The following is a 22,566-nucleotide window of genomic DNA, read 5'->3' on the forward strand; positions in this document are numbered from 1 at the left end:
AAGAAAGGTTTGGATTTAAAAATCCAAAAAAACAGAGCAAACAACATTATCTCACTCATTCACTTATCGTCTATACCGCTTAATCCTGTATTCAGGGTCACGGGGACCTGGAGCCTATCCATTCAGAACGATAAGCTTCTAAAAAAGATTCAATACAAGAACATTTCTGGAATTTTCTTTGGGCTCAAACGGTTAAGGCTGTAGGTTTCTGATCGGAAAGTTGGAGGTTCGAGCCCCAACACCGTCAAGTTACCACTGTTGAGCCCCTGACCAATGGCATCAACTCTATCTGCTCAGCTTTTAACTGGGATATATGGGGGGGAAAAAAAAAAAAATATATATATATATACATATATATATATATATATATATATATATATATATATTGTGCTGCAAGGTACAGGTGATGAATAATTAAATCCTATCAATCTAAAGATAAACACTGTTAGAGTTTCACATAAACCTTTCTGTGCTCTATGTAAACACCCCGGCCGTGTTTATCAGTCTGCTTCTTTCTTTCACTCTTTTACTTTACATCAATTTAAAAATCAGTGTATATAAGTTTTACAACATTTCCAATATTATTATTTCCAGTTTTACAGACTGTAAATTTTTTATGCCGTTTTTTATTATTTCCTCAGTGATGGAGAAAACTATAATATAATGCATGCTGTAATTTCTAGAGAAACAGATGGAGGTGTAGGGCATCTGAATTTTTTATACATTTCATACATTTTTTCATCCATCATTCATGAACAGGTTATTACTCAACATCACCTCCATAGAGACTCCTGTCCCAGTGTATTTAAGGACTCCAGGAAGGGACTATTACTGCACCGAGGGGTGGACACATGCTTATCACTCTGTGCGTGTGTGTGTGTGTTTAAAACATTCTGAGGGTTTAAAATACATTTTATATTCATCTCCAGTTTAATGAATATTTGTGATATTTTTCTTGATATTAAGTAAACAAAACCAAACAAATATAAAGAGTATTTCCGCTCCAGAGGAGTTTTCTTCCGTCGCTCCCCTGCTAGCGCAGTTGGTTTGGTCCGGTTCGGAGACGAGAGCGCGCGCGTGTCGGGAGCGCGCGCGGATGGCACGAGTGCGCTGTGCGGGGATTGAGGCGCGCGCAGTGACAGGAGCAGCTCACACACGCGCGCACATACTGTACACACACAGGTAAGTTATAGATTCCATATGATCACATGATTAAACAGAGCGCACGCGCTTTATCTGCGTTAATGAGGCTTTAAGAACTTATATGGGCTTTTAAGTTTATATAGAGAGATGCGCACGTGACAAAGTTTAAAAAACTGGACTTATTTACAGAGTCAGCCAAAAACATTTATGCACACTTCAAAAAAAAAGAAAGACTTATAAGTGTAAAAAAAACGTTAAAATATTTAATACCTAATGTATTGCTATACGTTCTATGATCATAATTATCTAAAAAATAATATACATCATACCTTTTTTTTAATTTCCTGAAGTGTGTATACATTTTTGGGTGACTCTGTACGTATATGTGTGTGTGTGTGCATGTGTGTATTTATGTGTATACAGTGTGTGTGTGTGTGTGTGTGTGTATATACAGTAGGTATATATATGTGTCTGTATATGTATATATTTGTAGCACATGCATGTCTCTCTCTCTCTACACACACACACACACACACACACACACACACACACACACACACACACATGTATATAAGTGTTTATGTGTGTGTGTGTGTTTGTGTGTGTGTGTATGTATGTGTAGCACATGCATGCTCTATGTACTCTGTATGTTACTATTACATAAACACACTGTCCACTATATTAGGAACACTCTTAGGCATGTGTTACTGTCTGAACAGCCAATCATGTGGCAGCATCAAACTTCAGAACAAGGCAAATAAATCTGGGGTAATCTCAGGAATTTAAACAGACTGGTGTGTGAGCAAACAGACAGACAGACAGACAGACAAAATCTGTGTGGGTAGAAATGTCCTGTTGATTAGAGAGCTCAGGGTGAGAATAACCTGACTGGTTCAAGCTTGACGTTAAGGCTGTAGTAACTCGAATGAGTACGCTTTACAATGTAAGGGTGATGAGCAGAACAGCATCTTGCAATACACACACACACACACACACACACACATACACACACACACGCACACACACATCAATCCTTGAGCAGAAAACCACAATAGGTTTCACTGACTGCATTGTCAGTATAGGATAAACATCTGAGGCTACAGTGAACCATACACAGGATCACATGACGTGCTGAATTAACTCAGTTTCAGTACTCTACACACGCCTGATGTATTATGTCATATATATATATATATATATATATATATATATATATATATATTTATATATATATAATTTACTTTGTACAGTCCTGTCATGCATGGGCATCCCATCTAGGTGCGAATTTAAGGACCCTGCATGTAGTGATGGTTCGGATTCACCTCTTATTCAGACCATGATAATCCACTAAGCACACACACACACTCACACACACACACACACACACACACACACACACACACACACACACACACACGCACACAAACGCTCACACTCTCTCACATAAAAACCCCTGTCTTTCTGTCTGTGTATGGGTACAGGTGTGGGTGTGTGTCCGTAAGTGTTCCCTACTATAACTGGCAACACTGAAGCACAATAATGTGACAGGCTTGTTAAGATAAACCTGTATGTGTTTCTCACTACACTGGATCCAGTGTTTGCACGCTTGTGGAGTCGGGATAAACGACTATGAAATTACATTTAGATTACACAAGATGATGATGAAAAATGGTTCAAATGCAGTCGATTACATAAACCTGTCTGTAATAGAGCTTTATATGAGACACTGAGGTAGTGATGTGCAATGAAGCAATGAGATTTAATCTTTACTTCTATTTATGACCGCTGGGTGGCAGCAGTGAGACCTTTACTAGGAACAAGGTTGTGGAATTGACTTTAAAAAGTTTAATACCAGTTAAAAAAAAATTCTGAATAAGTTGATTTGTCTTTTTTTGTGTATATTTTAAAACTATTTTCAGTTTTTAAAACACAACCTATTTCAATATGTTTTGGATTTAAATACGATTTACTTTAATCTCTAATTTGGGTTGCATGAAGAAATTTGCCATGCATGAAATTATTATAAATGACATTATAATACTTACTGTGAGGAATTACTGCACCTGGTGCAAGAAATGAAAAGATATGATCGAGCACAGAAAGAATTATTCCACTTTAGGCAAAGAAAGAAAGACTGAATTATATTTTCACTGCTCGTGTTAAATTCTTTAAAAAAAACTCTTAAAAGCGTAATATGAAGATAATTAATATTTAATAGACATGTCTAGAATATTGAAGAGCAAAATGTAGGAATAAAGGAAATATAAAATTATAAAATGGAAAAGAAAGAATGATGAAAACATAAAAGAGGAGAATAGAAAGAATATGATAAAGATAAGGATTATGGGAAGAGAAAAGAGAAAGTGAGAGAAGCCAAACACTACAGCGTAACAGAAGGGAAAACAGATAAAGGATGGGGAGAGAGAGAGAGAGAGAGAGTTGTAAAAAGAGAAAAGAGCATACAGAGGCTTTTTTTTCGAAAGCAAAAATATTGTTTTTAATTAAATGTTTTTTCCGCCCGATCAGCGCTGGTGTATCTGCACACAGGCGTTAACATGAAGTTGACCCCGAGCTGTAATGCGGTGTGTGTACGTGTGCTGAGTGTGTGTAAGTTAGAGCGGCTTGTTGTTGCTGATGAGAACAGATGCTCCTCTGTTGGCTCTGTTTATAGCGCTGTGACACTTCACTCATTATGCAGATAAACATCCACGCTGACGCCACTGTTCTCCTGAGGACTGAGTACTGATTTACAGAAGATTTTTATAGATATGAAGTTGTCACAAAACAAAAGTGTCTTCATAGACGGATGAGATTTTAGCAGCCGCTCGGTTTGCCGGTTAAAGGACTGTTTTAGCTGCTGTGGAGGTCGAGACGGACATTTTCATGCACTGGTTCCTCTAAATTGGCTCTGCATCTGAATAAATGTGTGTGTGTGTGTGTGTGTGTGTGTGTGCGTGTGTGTAAGAAAGTGATTAATATTTTCGGAGCTGGAAGTCAGGTGATGTAGGGAGTGAGTGGAAAATGATGGATACAATCAGGGAAAGTATTTGAGAAGATTTATAAATAATTCCTGAAGCTTCCTCCTATAAATCATTTCAATAACGTCGTCAAGTTCTGTTATGTGAGAAGCTAAACATGTACGTTTCAGGAGGAGAAACTAACATTCCACTTGTAATGATCATCTAAAAACAATCAACAGCACAAGGTAATGAAAAAAAGAGAAAAGAAATTAAAAGAAGAGTAGGAGAAAGGAACAGGGCAGAAAAAAAAGAAAAGAGAGGAAAAGACAATGGACAAAAGAAAAAGAGAAGAAAATAAAAGAGGAAAAGGAAGAGATGAAATTAAAATGGAAAGGAGACAAAAAAGGATGTGAAACAGGAAAAGTAATAAAGACAAAAAAAGAGAAAGAAAGAGAACCAGACCCTCAAAAGCATAACACCATAAACTGTTTAAAGGAGAAAAGAAAAAAGTGAACAGAAGGAAAGAGAGAGAGAGAGAGAGAGAGAGAGGGAGGGAAGGAAACTAGGGAGAATAAAGGGACGAGACAAAAAGTAAAAATATAGGAGAAAAATGGAGTAAGATACAAAAGAAGAAGAAAACACAAGGAAAAGAGGAGAAGAAAAGAAAATGGGGGAGGGGCAAGGAGAAGGAAAAGTGAAGAGAGAGAGGAAGAGAAGAAAAAGAAAGAGAATAGAAGTTGAGAGAAATTAAAAAAGAAGGGGAATGGGAGAGAATAAGATGAAAAACAAGAAAAAGAAAAAAAAAGACAAAGAAAGTAAAAGGGAAGAACCGAAGGACAAAAAAAAAAAAAACAGGAATAAGAAAACTACGGTGGCCCTGAAGTGCAAAACAAATTAACAAAACGGAAAACAAAATAACAACCAAATAACAAAACCCAAAACCATTTTTAGGGAGGTTTGTTGTTTTTGTTTTTGTTATTTTGTTTTCTGTTTTGTTAATTTGTATTGCACTTCTCGTCCAGTCAGATACAAACCGGAAAAGGTAGGTATAGATTGCGAATGAAATGCTTACCGCTGATTGGACGAGACATCTGTCACTCAAGATATACAGGAAGTACTGTAGTAGCGGTAGATTCGTGTGTGTATGAATGTGCAAACATTATTGTGGTTTCAAATATGGCGTTCTTACGGTGGCCCTGAAGTCAGTTTTGTTAATTTTTTTGCACTTCACGGCCATCATAGTTTAAAGTGAAGCAGAACACACAAGAAACAAAGATAAAGAGACAAGTTCCTACTTCCTGTATATCTTGAGTGACAGATGTCTCGTCCAATCAGCGGTAAGCATTTTATTCGCTAACTATACCTACCTTTTCCGGTTTGTATCGGACTGGCCGAGAAGTGCAAAACAAATTAACAAAACGGAAAACAAATAAACAAATTCAAAATCAAATGAACAAATCCGAAAACAAAATAACAAAACCAAAAAACAAAACAACAAAACAACAAAACTCCCCCTCCCCCAAAAAAATAGTTTGGGTTTTGTTATTTGGTTTTTAATTTGTTTTCCGTTTTGTTATTTGTATTGCACTTTTCGGCCAGTCAGATATTAGTTATTTTGTTTTCCGTTTTGTTAATTTGGTTTTAAATTTGTTACTTTGTTTTGGGTTTTGTTATTTTGTTTTGCACTTCACGGCCACCATATTTATAAATCAAATTTATTCATTAATTCATTATTATGGAATCATCCTTTCACCTGTAGTGTGTTACTGTGTGTGTGTGTGTGTGTGTGTAGTCAAACGGAAATGAAAACAGAGAGGAATGCTAAACGACTGAATGTAAGCATGAGAGAGGAAGAGCCACAGAGTAGAAGAAACCTGACCTCAGCAACTAACGGCAGGAGTGAAAGTGTCTCCTCTGTCTGTTACACCCGAACGTGTTGACGGGACAGACCTGTGTGGAAAACACCCGTCGCTGCACATGTCACTTATTCCATAGATAAAGAACTTTATCAGTTTTCTGGATTTTCCGCCGCGCTCGTGTTGGTCAGTGTGAGCGTCACCGCGCCGTAACTCACATAAACAAGACGGTTTTATTTATCACCGATTCTGCCCTGAAAAGATGCAGGAAATGTCCACTTTTATTGCTAAACGCTGACGCATTCAATCCCACACACACACACACACACACACACACACACACAGAGGATTTTATCGTTTATTTCCTCGGGACATTAGCACATGAATCAGTCATGCTAATCTTTATAGAATGCTATTTGCTAGCCAGAAGTCTTGTCACGCTTCACACTTATCCAATCCATTTGATGTAGCCTCGGTCTGATATTGCCCCGAGTGCAAAAATTCTCCTCATGGGGTCATGAATATTCACGCGACGGTAGTCTATCCTGTTTCAGAGTGTTGCTGGCGCTGCTTTTCATGTGCTAATCAGGCGCTACAGAGCTAACTGGAGGTGGTGCAGTTCTAATAATCTTAGTGTTGAACATGGGATTAGCTATAAAAAAAACAATGAGGTGACACTTTCTCCGAAAAATGTGCCGAGTGAATCAGGAGGAACGGAGGAGCGTGAAGATGAATGTTTTCGCTGGCTAGGTTTAGCATTGGAGGCTGATGAGTCAGCGAAAGTCTCTCAGTATTTTAGTTAGTATTAGTAATGGAGCCTCTCCACTCAGTACAGTGACATTATTTGGAGCAGAAGGGGTTAAGGGTCTTGTTCAAGGGCCCACAATGGCAGCCTGGTGGACCTTCTGGTCAGGAACCCAGAACCTTAAGCCCAACTAAGTGCCACTGCACTATAATGAGAGCTTTTCTACATCAGGATCAGATAAACCTTGTGTTATCTTCTACAGGAACATGTCCACTAATTGTGAGTGGAGAAGTGAAGACAACAGGATTGGTCTTTTTATAGGACAGCTAGTGTGTTATTATACGCATCACCAGAGCGGTAAAGTTATCGTTAGCCTTTCAGCTGCTCCTTTTTTTATAATAATAATAATAATAATAATAATAATTGGTTAAAGATGTACAGAGATTTATTTCTTTACCGATTACTAGCCTGTTGATTGCTACAGATTTCTTGATTCAATGAAAATGTAAATTAATATGTCCTATTAATATGATGTCATCCTCGTTAATATTGATAATAAATATATAAATCCTTTTCTGAGCTCCATTTTTTTAAGCACCAACGAATCCCAACGCAATGACTGATGGGAATTTTTTCATTCCTTTTTTCCAGTGATGTGACGACCTGTTGTTCAGTTCCATCGCACTTCCCTTTGAAACTTTGTGGTTTGATTCAGGGTGTGAGGTCGATTCCCGCCTTGAGTCTTGGTGCGTGGTTGGTGCTTGGTGCGTTTCCTCCCACAGTCTAAAGACATGCAGATTAGACTAATTGCAATTCCCAATTGCTCATAGTGTGTGTGTGTGTGTGTGTGTGTGTGTGTGCCATGCGATGGATTGGCACCCTGTCCAATGTGCACCAGCCTCGAGCCCTAAGTGTCCTGGGATGGGCTCCAGGCCCCCTGTAACCCTGTACACAGGATAAAACGATGAGTGAGTTGGTTAAACTTGTTGCGCTCCCTGAAGTTTTACAGTAGACTTTATTATAACTGTATTTTACATTATAATCCCCGCCGTGTCACACTAGCCAAACAGTACGTCCCTTTACAGGCGCAGTATAATTTGCAAATACTGTAACTTTTTTCCTGGAAATCTCAACCAATATAAAAATTAAAACTGTGTAAAACTTCCAGTTGAGGTCTTTTCTTATTTTAGTCATAAACCATGTTTTTTTAATTATTTTTTTTATTGTAACATCATCCATCATTGCTTAGACAGGTAGACAAACATACTCTCATTTTTTGTGGAAAAGTCTGTGTGAAGGATTTGAGAGCGTGATTAATGTTTTGGTGGTTAAAGTGGGAAAGGAACAAATCAATCGCAGGTCTGTTAGGGACGGCTGGCTGGTGCAGGTACACCTCTCTGGGTGCAGACCGTGTGTATTTATCATTAATCAGACCCATGACCAGGCTGTGTTTACAGATCATTAATTCAGTGTCCGCTGGAACGCACCTTCATCGCCATCTACTCTCTCACTCACTCACTCACTCCAAACCTCTATACCGCTTAATCCTGGGTCGCGGGGACCTGGAGCCTATCCCAGGAGGCTTAGGGCACCAGGCGGGGTACACCCTGGACTGGGTGCCTATTTATCGCAGGACACACACACACACACACACACACACATGCACTACAGGTAATTTGGGAACGCCAATTAGCCTTATCTACATGTCTTTGGACTGTGGGAGGAAACCGGAGCACCCGGAGGGAACCCACCAAGCACAGGGAGATGAAGGGGTGTATTATTTTGGTAGGTAGCGTCCTGTGTAGAGGCAATGCCGAACACCCATAATGCACTTTGATAAGGATGGGGAGTAGGAAGAAATTTCTGCCAGTGTTATATGTGTGGAGGTCTCTACAGAGCCTCTCTTTCACTGACTTCACTTTATGGTCAGAAGCACACTAGGACCTCTGTGTGTGTACGTGTGTGTGTGTGTGTGTGTGTGAGAGAGAGAGAGAGAGAGAGAAAGAGAGATATTTAGGGTCTGCGGTCAGAAAGTGGAGACACTTTTTTATATTAATGGTATTTCAGGTTCAGAAAAGCCAACGTGTGTGTGTGTGTATTGGTGAGAAAGACATAAAGCCACAGCTGACCTCTCAAGGCCACGCCCACATCACTGTGATTGACAGGCTTCAATCTGTGGAACTGTAATAGAAACACTGGATAACTGTTTATAAAGAGCGATGGAAAAAGACTGTGTGTGTGTGTGTGTGTAAGATTGATAGTGCGAGTAGAGTGTGAGTTTACCTAAATGTTGTTACAGTAAATTGTGTGTGTGTGTGTGTGTGTGTGTGTGTGTGTGGATAGAGAGAGGGGTGGTGTGTGAGTAACAGGGTGAGCATTGTGTGAAGGGGAACCCAATGAAAGAACACATGGATATGTTTTTCCATGGCATATGTTGACGCTCTGTGTGTGTGTGTGTGTGTGTGTGTGTGTTTCTTTGCATGTTTTGGCATAATGCGTTCTTCCTATTTCCTCCATGTATACAGTATGTGTTTGTATTTCTGTGTGTGTGTGTGTGTGTGTGTGTGTGTAGCGTAAACGCCTGCCATGTGCTGACTGCGCTGTCATACACCAAAGAAAAAAACACACCTGAACAGTCCATCATCACCAGGGGTTGCCGTGAGAGTAACGTGTCAGTAAAGAACTTCTCGCTCACCTTTTAGGAAGCGCTTTATCCCGATTGGGTCTGGTGCTGATCCGACTCCTATTTCAGAATTGCCAGTCTTTGTCAATAGCAGCTGTGTCAATATTTTATGTGTTAATAATCGACCCAACCACTGGGTTAAGAGGAGTGAACGTTAGCGCCTTCAGCCAGTGAGTCAGCTTGGAATCAGTCGTCTTCTGTGGACCTGGAACTTATCCTTGCATGAGACACCGGTCCGTCTCAGGACGCCACACAGACACACATTCTCCTCTTTCAGAGTGTCCACCAGTGGGCATGTTTTAGAGGATGCGGCCAAACCGCGCACTATACAGAACTTGGAAACGGTGGAAACTCACACACAACTTAGAATCAAAACAGAGTTTTATACTTTTATAGTTGACGCACCCCCCAAAAAACTAAACAGTACTTTTCCTTGTGAGGTGGAACCCTAAAGCATACACCTTCCTAGACATCCTGTACGTGTAGAATGTTTCTTTTCTTTTTTCTTGGAAACATGAACTTTAGTTGCACTTTTTCACTGGCTGCTTTCCTCATAGCCTCACTTTTGCGATTTCTTTAGAGCGGTAAGCGAAGCTCGGTATGGTGCAGCTCAGTGGATTAAGGTTCAGAAGGTCTCCGGTTCAAACCCCATGACCAGCCAGTTGCCCTTGTGGAGACCTTGAGCCAGGCCTTTAACTCTCAACTGCTCTAGATAGATGGCGTCGATGTAAAAAACAAACTTGACCCATAGAAATCATAATCCTCTCATGAAGGGGTGCTACTGTAAATCACCTCTCTGGTTTTTACATTTTTTTTAAATAAAGAACATCAGGTGGTGTGAGGGAGACAGTTTGTTTTTAGTCATTAAACATGTTCGCTAGAACATACAGTGCCACTTGCATGTCAATCTCATAACGCTTACAATCTTCTCTCTCATTTGCTCTAACGTTACACACATCGCCCTTCGCCCTCGCCCACCCACGCTCGCTGAGATTCTGCCTCTGAAGCATGTTGTCGAGCGCTCCTGAGGAAGATGAATTATGCCTTGACTTTGGGCTGGAAAGGTTAGCGAAATGCCATAACGCCAGACTACTCCTGTCCTCCGCTTCGTCGCATCCATGTCGTATTTTAATGATGCGTGGTGAGGGATGTATGCGCGTAATTGCCATCATGTTTATGCTGCCTGCTGGGTCAGCCTGGCCTTCTCGCTCCTGTGTGTGTGTTTTTTTTCCCCCCGTTTTTCGGATGAAGACTGGCATCTCATTCTGTTGCTCGGACATGGACTAAGTGACGCTGCGACATGGCTTTTAGTGCAACTGGAACATCGATTTCACATTGAGATTCAATTTATTATGGAAGCAGTATCTGCAGTATTTTTTACTTTGAATGACAGAAGCGTTTACATCCCAGACACATAAACTACAGTTGCTTTTTACATACGCTTCCTAAAACCAGGACACTAACAGCAAACTTTATCTGCCTTTTGAATTTACTGTCTGACACTTTTTCTGGCTCTCTATAATGAGCTCTTTGCATTTAGTCCTATATATATATTTTTTTTTTTTAACTTTCTTTTTTGTGGTTGAGGCTGAAAAGACAAGCGGGTAAATGTTTGGAGATTCTTGCTCCACAGATCCTGTCGCTTTCGCCATACTGTATGTCCTCCCTTACATGCCTTGCAGTAGAACATCCCAGGGTTGTACCCAGACACCCAAGTTTCGTCAGCGGTAATGATCCTTGACATGAAGGACGGCTCATCCATGGCACGCTGACGGAGTTCTTGGCATATTTGCCCAGTTTTCCCGCAAAATTTCATGTTCGCTCTTTGATGAAATAGCAGACGAGGTAACGCACATGGTGGGAATAGCACCAGTTGCACAGCTCCAGAATGATGTCTTTTGGCACACTGACTTATGAAGGTGCGACTGTGCGTGCAGTCTTGTGCGACCATCTGCTGCCTACTCAAAACTTCTTGATACCACCTCGGAAAATCATCTTACACTTGGGTTTCCACGCGGATTGTCCTGCAAAACACCGAATCGTCCCATAATTGGAAGCTTAAAGCCATGTTCCATATTAAACCTATACGGGACGTGCATTGTTCAGTATTTTTGAGAATGCATTTAATGAAATTAGATTAAGGTTAAAAGACTGCTTAGACATTTTAACTTGCTTGTGATAGAAGGAAAATGATCACTGGGTAGAAAGAAACCCGTCCTCTCCCCCAGGGGGTTGGGGCGACACTGAGAGCATGGAAATAAAATAAAAGTTCAGAACGATGATGACATTTGTGCAGTCGGTTTCCGTGTCAGTTCATTCTTAATAATGTGAATATAAACACTGTAGTGTAGAGTTTCACAGGCACATTTCATTCTTCTGCTTTGTGTGAAGGATATATAACCAGTCTACACACCCCAAGGGGAAATGGTTTAGTCTTGACTTTAATTAGTTTAATTGTGTTAATATGTCCTGATGCTTGTCGAATAAAAAACAAAAAAAAGGTCAAAGCTATTAGGTGGCAGAGAAGAAGGAAAGAAAAGGAAAGAACGGGGCAGAAGATAAAGGAATGTCACCTCTTAGTGAGTATAATATAATGCATGTAGTAAAATAAGCTCGTACATCCCTCATGTTTAACCTGCGTTACTGTGGGGAGTTTGCCCGGGGCACCACACACACCAGAGACACTGCCCGGGGGGGGGGACTGATGTGGCACAGTGCCAGGGCAAACCATTACAGCAAAAGCCAAGACTTAGAACTTAAAGCTGTGCAATCAGGCAAATCAGTCTGCAATAATTAAAAGGCGCACTGTGATTATTTTTATTGCATATGCAAAACTTAACGAGCACCAAATGAGTCACAAATAATATTTACGGTTTTATTTATAATAATACATACATACATGCTATATACAGCCTTTACTGATACTTTAAACAGCTTATCGTGTACATATGTGATAGACTGAGACAATAATATATGAAGGACGTTCAAATCAATCAGAGACTTATGATGAAATTTCCCGTGAACGAACACACACACACACACACACACACACACACACACACACACACACACACACACACACACACACACACAAAGCAGCACTCGTCCCTTATTTATAAAAATGTTAAATAATTATATGTAGTCAGTTTACTTCAACCGCTGACTGAACTTCCACCATTTCCACGAACTCTACCAAAGCAAACAAACTTCATTCGTTGAATATAAATGCAGATATTCTGTTCCAGCCACCCAAAAATATTACCAGTTTCCAACAGTATAATCCTATTTTTGCATATAAAAACATTTCGATAAAGATAAGTAAATGAAGTTAATGAGATAAATAGACAATAATATGTGATAAATAGACAATAAAATGAGATAAATAGACAATAAACCACACTTAACCTTAATTTATGATTCCTCTTGGCACCGGAAAGTGACTGAAAGCGGCTCTGTTTTCTTCTTGCTACCGTCCTAACAGTCATGTGATCCAATATTATAGTCCTAAATATCGCGAAAAAAGTACAAAAAAAAAAAGTTTATTGCTTCGCGTAGCCTTCCACTGATGTAAACAAGTTTTAAACGGCTCAACGTTGGTTCGGCTCAATTCGTTCGAAAATTGGTAAATGCTTCGTATGTCAATGTTAATTTCTTGCAAAGATTCAGTTCTTAGGTCGAAGGTAGCACTCTATTACATTACAACTGTAGACAAATGTGTACTTCCAAAGTATCGAAAGTCACAATATGCTTTTGATGTGGAACATCTGCTAAGTTTTGTACACTTTTTCTGTAAACAGGTTTTTTAAATGGTTTAAAGTTAGAGCCAGTTGTGCCCTCAGGTCTTCTGGACACACACACACACACACAAACACACACACACACACACACACACACACACACACACACACACACACACACACTCACACACTCACACACACACACAAACACACACACACACACACACACACACACACACACACACACACACACACACACACACACACACACACACACACACACACTCTCTTCTATGTGTTTCTTTTCATGCAGGAAAGTTTTGAATGCTGCAACTCAGTGAGCTTTTTAGACCAAGACGTAATTACTGGATTGAAAGGAAAAACTAAAAATTGATGAAACGTCATCTTTCAAAGTTCTCCGCGAGTTGTGTTTGAAGTGCTTAGTGGTGAGAGAACAAGTTCTTCTTCATGTTTGCCCCACAGTCAGCAGGAAAACATCTGAGGCTGATCATCTGTTACACTACGTCTCTGCCTCTTCCTGTTGAAGTACGCAGCTCTTGGCCGTGTTTATCCATGAAGAGGAAACAGCAGATATTCAGTCTCTCTGTGCTCTGAAACGTTTTAGTTTGTGAAATTAGGTTACTGAAAATGAAACTTATTAAAAAAGGAGGTGTTTAAAAAAAAATCCCAAATTAGGATTCCCCCTTGAGTAATGTTTAGAAATGGTCTGATGAGTCTGGTTACATGCCAAAAACATTCTGCAAATCAAACTGAGCCCTTAGCGTAATTGTGGCAGCTCATTATAAACTGAATTGTTTTGGTGCCACAAGCAATCTATTTATGCTAATCAATGTAAAACAATCGTAGCACCAAAATTCGTGTGCTACACGCTACACTGCAGAAGCGCGCGGATTAGCTCTGTACACTAGCTGCACTTTATTTGATTTTGGTCCCAAATACCTGTTTTTTTTTTTCTTTTTTTCCGAAATGATCCGTTTTGACCCGTTCATCCCCGAGCATCATTAATGCATTCATCAGAACTGTATGTAATGTACTGAAGAACAAACCCAGTTCCTAAGTGTCTTTGTCCTACAAACCGCTCTGTCATACGCCATCGTGCCGTCCTCCGTCTCGTCTGATACACATGTGGGGTCACATGTACACCATCTGGTGCTAACGGCTTAGCAGCTTGTACATTTTGACTTGAAACTATGCTGGAAATAGAGTCCTGTCTTCTGTCTCAGTTAGTGTGTGTGTGATGTACATCATACAGAACATTGTGTTCTTGTGAAACACAACAACGGGCCGCAGCGGTGTCTGCTAGCTTGGAGTGGTCATTCTTTTCTTAACATTTATAAGCTAGCCTTGTTCCTCTAGTTATCTCTGTTTCCGTCTGCACCCCTGCTCCGTCTGCTTGGCGGCTCAGTAAATCAATACACCTCGCTCATTCCTTCTGCTGTGGCAGGGTCTCCTCCATGTAGCTGACTTGTGCACCTGTGACTCCATGTACTTCTTATCTCTCTACATGTAGAAATGTTCACTTTGTTGTAATTTATTTTTTAACAGCATCTACGTGATAAAATTAATAGTGTTTACACATTTATACACCCACATGGTTCTGATGCTAAAAAGTGTGTCAAAAGTGAAATTTTGTAAATATGCCTACACATTTATATTTTTAGCAGGTGAAAAGAAACACATTTGTTAAATACAATTTTGTGCCCTTCTATGTAATGCCTTTAATGTTCTTCACTTAAAATCATTCAATGATCCTAATTGTCTAGGATTCAGATGAAACTTGGCCAATTTAGATTTCACATGAAAAGACATAAACCTGAAAAAGTGTATTATTCTAAAATGCTAAATTGTTAAGATATTGCAACATGAATTTGATGTGGTTACGGACACTACATATTCTTTGGTGAAAAAATCCTTAATATTGCATGGAATGCTTTAATGTAAGGGATAGGGCTAAAACGATTCCTTGAGTAATTCATTTACAAAAAATGATCGAGGCAGTTTAGTTCTGAAGGTTAAGTTGCACAATTTAGTGTTTTTGTATAATTATTTATTTTAATGTACGCTTTAGTTTTTTTTTGATACTTAAAGTCATTTGAAATGAGTTTTTTTAGTTTTTGCATCTGCAAAAAGCTTTAAAATAAAAAACTTTAATGCTCTTAATTCATCTCAGTCAACTTTAAGCTATTCCTTGTATTATGAATAATGACTGTGTTGATTTTTGATAAAATGCTGTATGCATCTAAAAAATAAACGTTGATTTTTCTAAAAATAAAACCAATTAATCTTTGTTTCTCTTATATATTATACATTGTGGTTTAATTAAGCAAAAGTAAATTTTATCCGATTACTCGATTAATCGATTACATTTTTGTTAGAATACTCGATTACTAAAATATTCGATAGCTACAGCCCTAGTAAGGAACAGTTTTTACAGATCATATGCTTCTTCAAGCTTACACCAATTTAAGTATTAACACTCATAAATAAATATGGATAATTTTCATTTAAAATGATTATTATTTGAAGTGGGACAATATAAAAAAAAGCCAAATTGTTGAAAAAATAAAATCATCTCTCCAAACCGGCTAAAGATAGCAACGTGTATTTTTTTTAGGGAAGCGAGATTGGTCACTTCCATCTTACATAAACTTACTGTATTATATGTATACCATAAAATGAAATATAAAATCAGCCAATAGTGTTTGGAGGACATTATTATCCAAAGCAGACTTACAGATGGGCTTTGTAGTGTCTATCCAAACCACAGCCTCATGTTGGTTGGGGGTCAGAGACCGAGAGTACCATCTGTTTGAAAACCAGGCTGGAAAGTTTCATACAGCGTGAAAAGAAAACCTGTTTGAAGGATGAAATATTTGTTTTTTTCTTAAATAGATAGAGAGATGGATTAACACGACATCTGGTGGAGGGTAGAGGCGTTTTTTACTTTGATGTGAATGTGAGTGCTCAGATGATATGAAGCATGTCGACTCTTGGTGTTTTTTTGATATAAAATGTGTGAACTCCTCCAGGCTCCTGTCTTCCCCTTGGATCTGACATTAACATGTTAACTCTGCCACCTTATCTCTCTCTCTCTCTCTCTCTCTCTCTCTCTCTCTTTCTCTCTCTCTCCCTTTCTTGTGGTTACGCTTCCTGGTTTGTCTTCGGATGAACATCTGTACAACGTTCACTCTCCGTTCTCCCGGATCTACCAGGACATGTTAAGATGGTTTATGTCCTTTAATTAAACCTGATGAGGTGCATTTTTTTCTTAATAACAATGAAAAGAACTTTCAATGCTCTGTCACATGTCAGATGTAGTTAACACCAGGCGTTTGGACAAACAAATAATAAACAGAGAACTTTCTCGTCTTCGACTGTGGCTCTCCTGACATTAGCTGTGGGTTAAAGGCAAATACTCAAGGTCCCAAGTGGCAACTTGGTGGTGCTGGGGTTTGAACCTGGAACCTCCGAAACAGAAGCTGAACACCTTAACCACTGAGCGACCCCAGTCCCATATATAAGTTCATTCATCTTCAAATTTTAAAACTCATTTAATAGCAAAAATCAAGCACTTACAGCAGTGTTTGTTCATCGATCCTTAGCACAAACTGTATCAGAAATGGACAAACCCTCCGTGACATCACCCACATGTTTTATTTTTCTTTTCATCCTTCTCATTTTTGATTTTTTTTTTCTATTTTAGTCATATCCAGGTCCCACCTGTCATAAGGACACTCTCCCATCAAGGCTACAACCGAGAGGCCAACAGCCGCTTAAATCCTGGATAAACCATCAATGGGCCTTTGGCTGGAATAACCTGAGCTTCTCTTGGTTAGCACACTTTAAATTCAAATTCAAATCAAATTTAATTTGTCAGATACACAGTACGATATGCAGTGAAATGCTTAATTCTTCACATATCCCAACTTCTTGTTGGTAGGCAGGGGTCAGAGCACATGGTCAGCCATTTCTACAGCGCCCCTGGAGCAGACAGGGTTAAGGGCCTTGCTCAAGGGCCCACAGCGGCAACCTGGCGGAGCTGGGGCTCGAACCGCTGAGCTTCCGTAACTCAGAGCCTTAACACACTGAGCCACCAGTGCCCCACTCACTCACCATGAAAAACAAAAGAAAAGAAAACTCAAGCAGATGGTCTGTGAGTACAGTTACTACACAGCAAGCCGTATTATTTCTAAAATAAGAGTAAGAATGCTCTACAGAGTTCACACAGCTGAGAAGCTGGTTGATTGAAGTGAGGCTTGAAGTGAGATTTACCCCTGCAATTCAGCTGTCACTCAAATTGGCCACACCCCTGATTATGCATACGTTTAAGGATTAGTGTAAGTTTAATTTGAACTGATTTACAGGAATGTGAACTCTAGCTGCGGAGACCCAAACTGTTGGAATTCTCACATGGGTATCGAGTCACTTTTGGAGCCAGCTCCTAGTGGTCTTCTAAGTTTTCAATCAAATTAAGTTTTATTAGTTTTAATTTAGTTTTATTTAATATATAACACTTTTAACGATGGTGACTGTCTCAAAGCAGCTTCACAAAATTAAAAGAAAATTATGGAAATGTGTAGGAGAAAGTAAAAATGTATAGATCATAGTGAGCGATGAAAAACTCCCTGAGATGGCAATAGGAAGAAACCTTGAGAGGAACCAGAGTCAAGAGTAAACCCATCCCCATCTGGGTGATAACGGGTAGCAGGAATTTGTTTTTGCGGACATACTGTGGACGGCAGCTGGAAGTTCAACGTAACTAAAGAAGTTAACATGAAGTTCAGTTCAGTTCGGCACCAGCATGGCACCAGGAGGAATCAGACGGGGGTCTGGATCGCTGGGAGCTCAGGAGCAGCATGTGTAGCTCCAAACCATCATGAAGCAGAATCCAGCTGGAGCTGGTCCTTCTCTGGAGGCCTCAGGATCCTACTTGATGCTAAGTAACTGCCTGGTCAACGTTGCCGTGGTTTCATTTTGACTACTAGTTTGTTTAGAAATACTTCCAACTTAACTTTTTAGAAAGGTAGACCTCAAATGAAAATAATAATGTAGACAGACCTAAACAGCTGCAGGTACCGGTCCAGACAGCGACACGGTGTTCCCCTTCTCCTCCCGTGGAGCCGTGATAGTCAGCTTGCTCTTCAGGCAGACGGGAACTCTGTTTCCAGAAGCCTGGAGAAAATGAAAAGAGATGATGAAACATGAAGATAGGAGTTTGTGGCATGATCTTTTAATGCCTCCGCTCTGTGATACGACCTGGACCGCCCTTGTGCTCGTCTCATTTCCAGCAGTCTAACACTCCATTTATTCGGTTCTCTCTCTTCTACGTCTGAAGGGAAAAGAGTTCCTTCCTTCCTTTTTCCCTTTGTGGTGCCTCAGGGCTTTTTGGTTGCAGTGTGAGATAAAGTCTGGTGCTACGAGGCACTCTGGCATACTTTTATAGATTTGTTATTAAGATTCGCTCTTCTCAGTGTCTAGGTGTATCCTGGAATCTGAGTACATTAATAGACATCACGTTATTTTATACGCTATATAAAATGATTATTTTTAACATTTTTACAGTCGCTGATTTATTTACCGTCTCTGCACAGCTCGTAAATCTGTGGAAATGAGACGCGCGATGTGAGACGCGCGATGTGAGACTCGGGCGTGTTGTCGAGACGGCGAAGTGAGCCGAGTCTGTGTGAACGTACCGCATGCTCGCCGGCGCTTTTCACAGATCTTAAAACAAACCTGTTTACTCCGCCAAATATGTTTCTTTCCACGTCTCGGTGTGATTAAGACGTTACTCGTGGAGACTCATGAGTGTGTGTGTGTGTGTGTGTGTGTGTTTACTAACACTTTTTTCTCACTTTATGGTTGAAAGAGTAGTATGGAGAATCAAAGGATTTATAAGTGAGTGAGTGACAGGCTCATGTGTGTGTGTGTGTGTGTGTGGGTGGGTGTGTGTGTGTGTGTGTGTGTGTGTGTGTGAGAAAGAGAAAAACAAGGTCAGCCAAGGATTTCACAGGACATGCACAAGGATTTCAGTTGTACTTGTAGCTAATGAGCAAGCAAAGGTCTCACTCACCGAGAACACACACACACACACACACACACACACACACACACACACACACACACATACACGCTTATTGTGTCTGACAGCTGTACCCAGAATAATCACAGGAATTTTAACCAGTTTTATGCCAAAGGCAATAAAGTTTTTAGTTCAATAGTAAAGGGGGCGTGGCCTCTGAGCATGTCCTGTTTAGGAGAAGGGGGCGTGGCCTCTGTGCATGTGTTGTCAGTTTATGGGAAGGAGGTCTCTGTTTAAGAGAAGGGGGCGTGGCCTCTGTTATGTGATGTTCAAGAGAAGGGGCGTGGCCTCTGTTCATGTCATGCTCAAGAGAAGGGGCGTGGCCTCTGTTCATGTCATGCTCAAGAGAAGGGGGCGTGGCCTCTGTGCATGCCATGCTCAAGGGAAGGGGGCGTGGCCTCTGTGCATGTCATGTTTAAGTTAAGGAGGCGTGGCCTTTGTTTATGTGATGTCCAAGAGAAGGGGGCGTGGCCTATGTGCAAATAGGGGTGCAAATTAGATGTCATGCTAAAGAGAAGGGGGCGTGGCCTCTGTGCATGTCATGTTCAAGAGAAGGGGGCGTGACCTCTGTGCATGTCATGTTCAGGAGAAGGAGGCGTGGCCTCTGTGCATGTCATGTTCAAGAGAAGGAGGCGTGGCCTCTGTGCATGTCATGTTCAAGAGAAGGGGGCGTGGCATGTGGCTATAAATACCTTCATTTGGATATTAAAATAAGCATCATATAATCTCCAAAAAAGGCCCCTTTTTTGTGCACAATATTCACACACACACACACACACACACACACACACACACACACACACACACACACACAGTTTGTCTGTATTCATTAACAAATCCCCGGAGACCCCTGACTCCCCTTCACACTAAAAAGTTAACATTTAGTTTTTTGAGACTTACTGCTTGAGTGAACACACCACACACATGCATACACGCACACATGCACACACACACACACACACACACACACACACACACATGCACACACACACACATGCACAAGGCAGAGTGAAATATCTCCATCTCTCTCTCTCGGCTCCTCTCTCTCTCTCTCTCCCCTACAGAGGTGTTGATGTGTGCTGGACGCTGTCCACTAGATCGAGTCCATGCTGACGCTCGGCTGGTGAGTCCACTGTTTTGTTTTTTCTCATTCATCTGTTCAGTTTTCCCTCCTTTTCCTTCTCTCATCTGTTTCTCCTGCTTTCAGATTCTCTGCCGCCTTTTACCTCTTTGTATCTGTCACAAGCTTCTTTTGATGCCTTGCTTTCTTCCTCAGTTAGATGAATGCCCCCCCATCTCTTACACACACACACACACACACACACACACAATCTCTCTCTTTTCTCTCTCTCTCTCTGTGTTTATGTAGACTGGTCTCTGGCTCTTCCCTATTGTGTCTGGCTCTCTTTGTTCTCTCCTCTGTGAGTGTGTGAGTGTGTGTGTGTGTGTGTCCATTTGGATGGTGTGAATGTGTGTGTTTGAATAGACAGAAATAATGTTTAAGAATGAATCAGTGTTGTCCCTGTGCTCACACAGCGCTCTCTCTCTCTCTCTCTAAACTGTAAATCTGATTAATACTTAATTTAATTGAATCAGTTCTCACATTACTCAAGCATAAAGCATCCTACGGTATATTATATCTCATCAAAGATGCTAAACTTTACTCTGATAGTTGACTATTTATTAAATATGCAAGGTTTTTCTACCTCTGTACACGTGCACAGAAAAATGGAGAAAGTAAAAATAAAAGCCTGTTTCTATCTCGGGGTCGGGATACAGTGCACCTTATTGTTTAATTCGCAACCAGAAAAACTCCCAAATGAACAATTTCTCGGAAAAGTGATGCGAGAGTGACTCATTACGTCTCTTCAATAGCACTATTCATCAGACAAGTAAATAAACATAACCGAATGGATGTAAAATTACTATAGGGACATACAGTAAGTCACATTCCTCAGCACGACTCGCGTAATTAAACGAATCACGGTGACGTTATTACAAACTAATGACGTGGATATGTAAATGAATAGTTTTGCAAATTAAAGTGAGATGATCTGTGATTAATTGGTATAGTCCCAGGGACCCAGGTTTTATGAACACTTCTGGTTTGAGTCCCGTCAGTTAACCGATTGGTTCTGATTTGTTCACTGATTCTGTTGTGTGACGAGCAGCCTGATCACATGGCTCTCTACAAGTTTATTTTAATTCACTCCATGTTTAAAAGAATTCTTCTTGGTTACGACTGAGACGGACCAAAACGACTGATTTGCTAAATGACAAAAGGCGAATCTCAGCCAGGACCGAAGGATTCAGTGACTCAACTGATTTGCTAAATGACTGTGTCCGTAACCTTGGATATAATTTAAAAGCTTTGCTGACTCAGCTGATTCACTGAGCGTTATAATGTAGGAGAGACTCTCGGTTATGATGACATCAAGAGAGATCAACTGATTTGCTAAATGAAAGCAGCCCAGGGTAACTCAGGTGGGAGAATCTGTTAGTCTATTAGATCTGGACTCCACAAATCTGACCTTTATGGAAGAGTGTTATGAAGAAAGCCATTGTTGAACGAAAGCCATAGGAAGTTCTGTTTCCAGTTTCCATGTGGGGGACACAGCAGACATGTGGAAAAAGGTGCTCTGGTCAGATGAGAACAAAATTGAACTTTTTGGCCCAAATGCAAAACTAGCAACGTGAAACATGGGGGCGGCGGCATCATGTTGTGAGGATGCCTTTCTTCAGCAGGGGCGGGGAAGCTGGTCAGAAGATGGATGGAGCCAAATACAAAGCAATCTTAGAAGAAAACCTGTTAGAGTCTGTAAAACAAATTGTGATTAAGGGGGAAAGTTTCACCTTCCAGCAGGACAAAGACCCCAAACATACACCCAGAGCTACAGTGGAATGGTTTAGATCAAAGCCTACTCATGTGTTAAAACGGCCTAGTCAAAGTCCAGACCTAAATCCAATTGAGAATCTTCTGGCAAGACTAGAAAACTGCCGTTCACCAACACTGTCCATCCGATCTGACTGAGCTTGAGCTAGATGTGCAAAGCCAAAGACTTGCAGCTGTATACTTCTACAAACGTCATTGTAATTCTCTGAACGTCATTTATAATTCTCCTTCCTCCACTTTGTGTCACATAAAATCTCAATAAAATACATTTACGTTTGTATTTGTAACGTGACACAATGTGGAAAAGTTCAATGGCTGTGAAGACTTTTACATGGTACTGTAATATTTCATTAATGATGTGCTGCTGGTACAGAGAGAACACTTTACCTTCAACGCTTGGTTAATAGATTACAATGCCTCCCCCATCCCGGTGTTGTATAACTCTGGTT

The 22,566-nt window shown here is 40.4% G+C and overlaps 1 protein-coding gene across 1 annotated transcript in view; it reads left to right on the top strand.

Moving 5' to 3' along the window:
- Positions 1-1,096: 1,096 nt before the first annotated feature.
- Positions 1,097-22,566, top strand: part of sema5bb (sema domain, seven thrombospondin repeats (type 1 and type 1-like), transmembrane domain (TM) and short cytoplasmic domain, (semaphorin) 5Bb) — a 72,674-nt gene continuing 51,204 nt past the window's right edge. The window contains exons 1-2 of the mRNA XM_053499126.1: positions 1,097-1,182; positions 20,289-20,347. The gene's annotated coding sequence lies outside the window, so the exon portion shown is untranslated. The remainder of the gene's footprint in view (positions 1,183-20,288; positions 20,348-22,566) is intronic.

Source organism: Clarias gariepinus, chromosome 6 (assembly GCF_024256425.1).
Source record: "Clarias gariepinus isolate MV-2021 ecotype Netherlands chromosome 6, CGAR_prim_01v2, whole genome shotgun sequence".
Lineage (NCBI taxonomy): Eukaryota > Metazoa > Chordata > Actinopteri > Siluriformes > Clariidae > Clarias > Clarias gariepinus.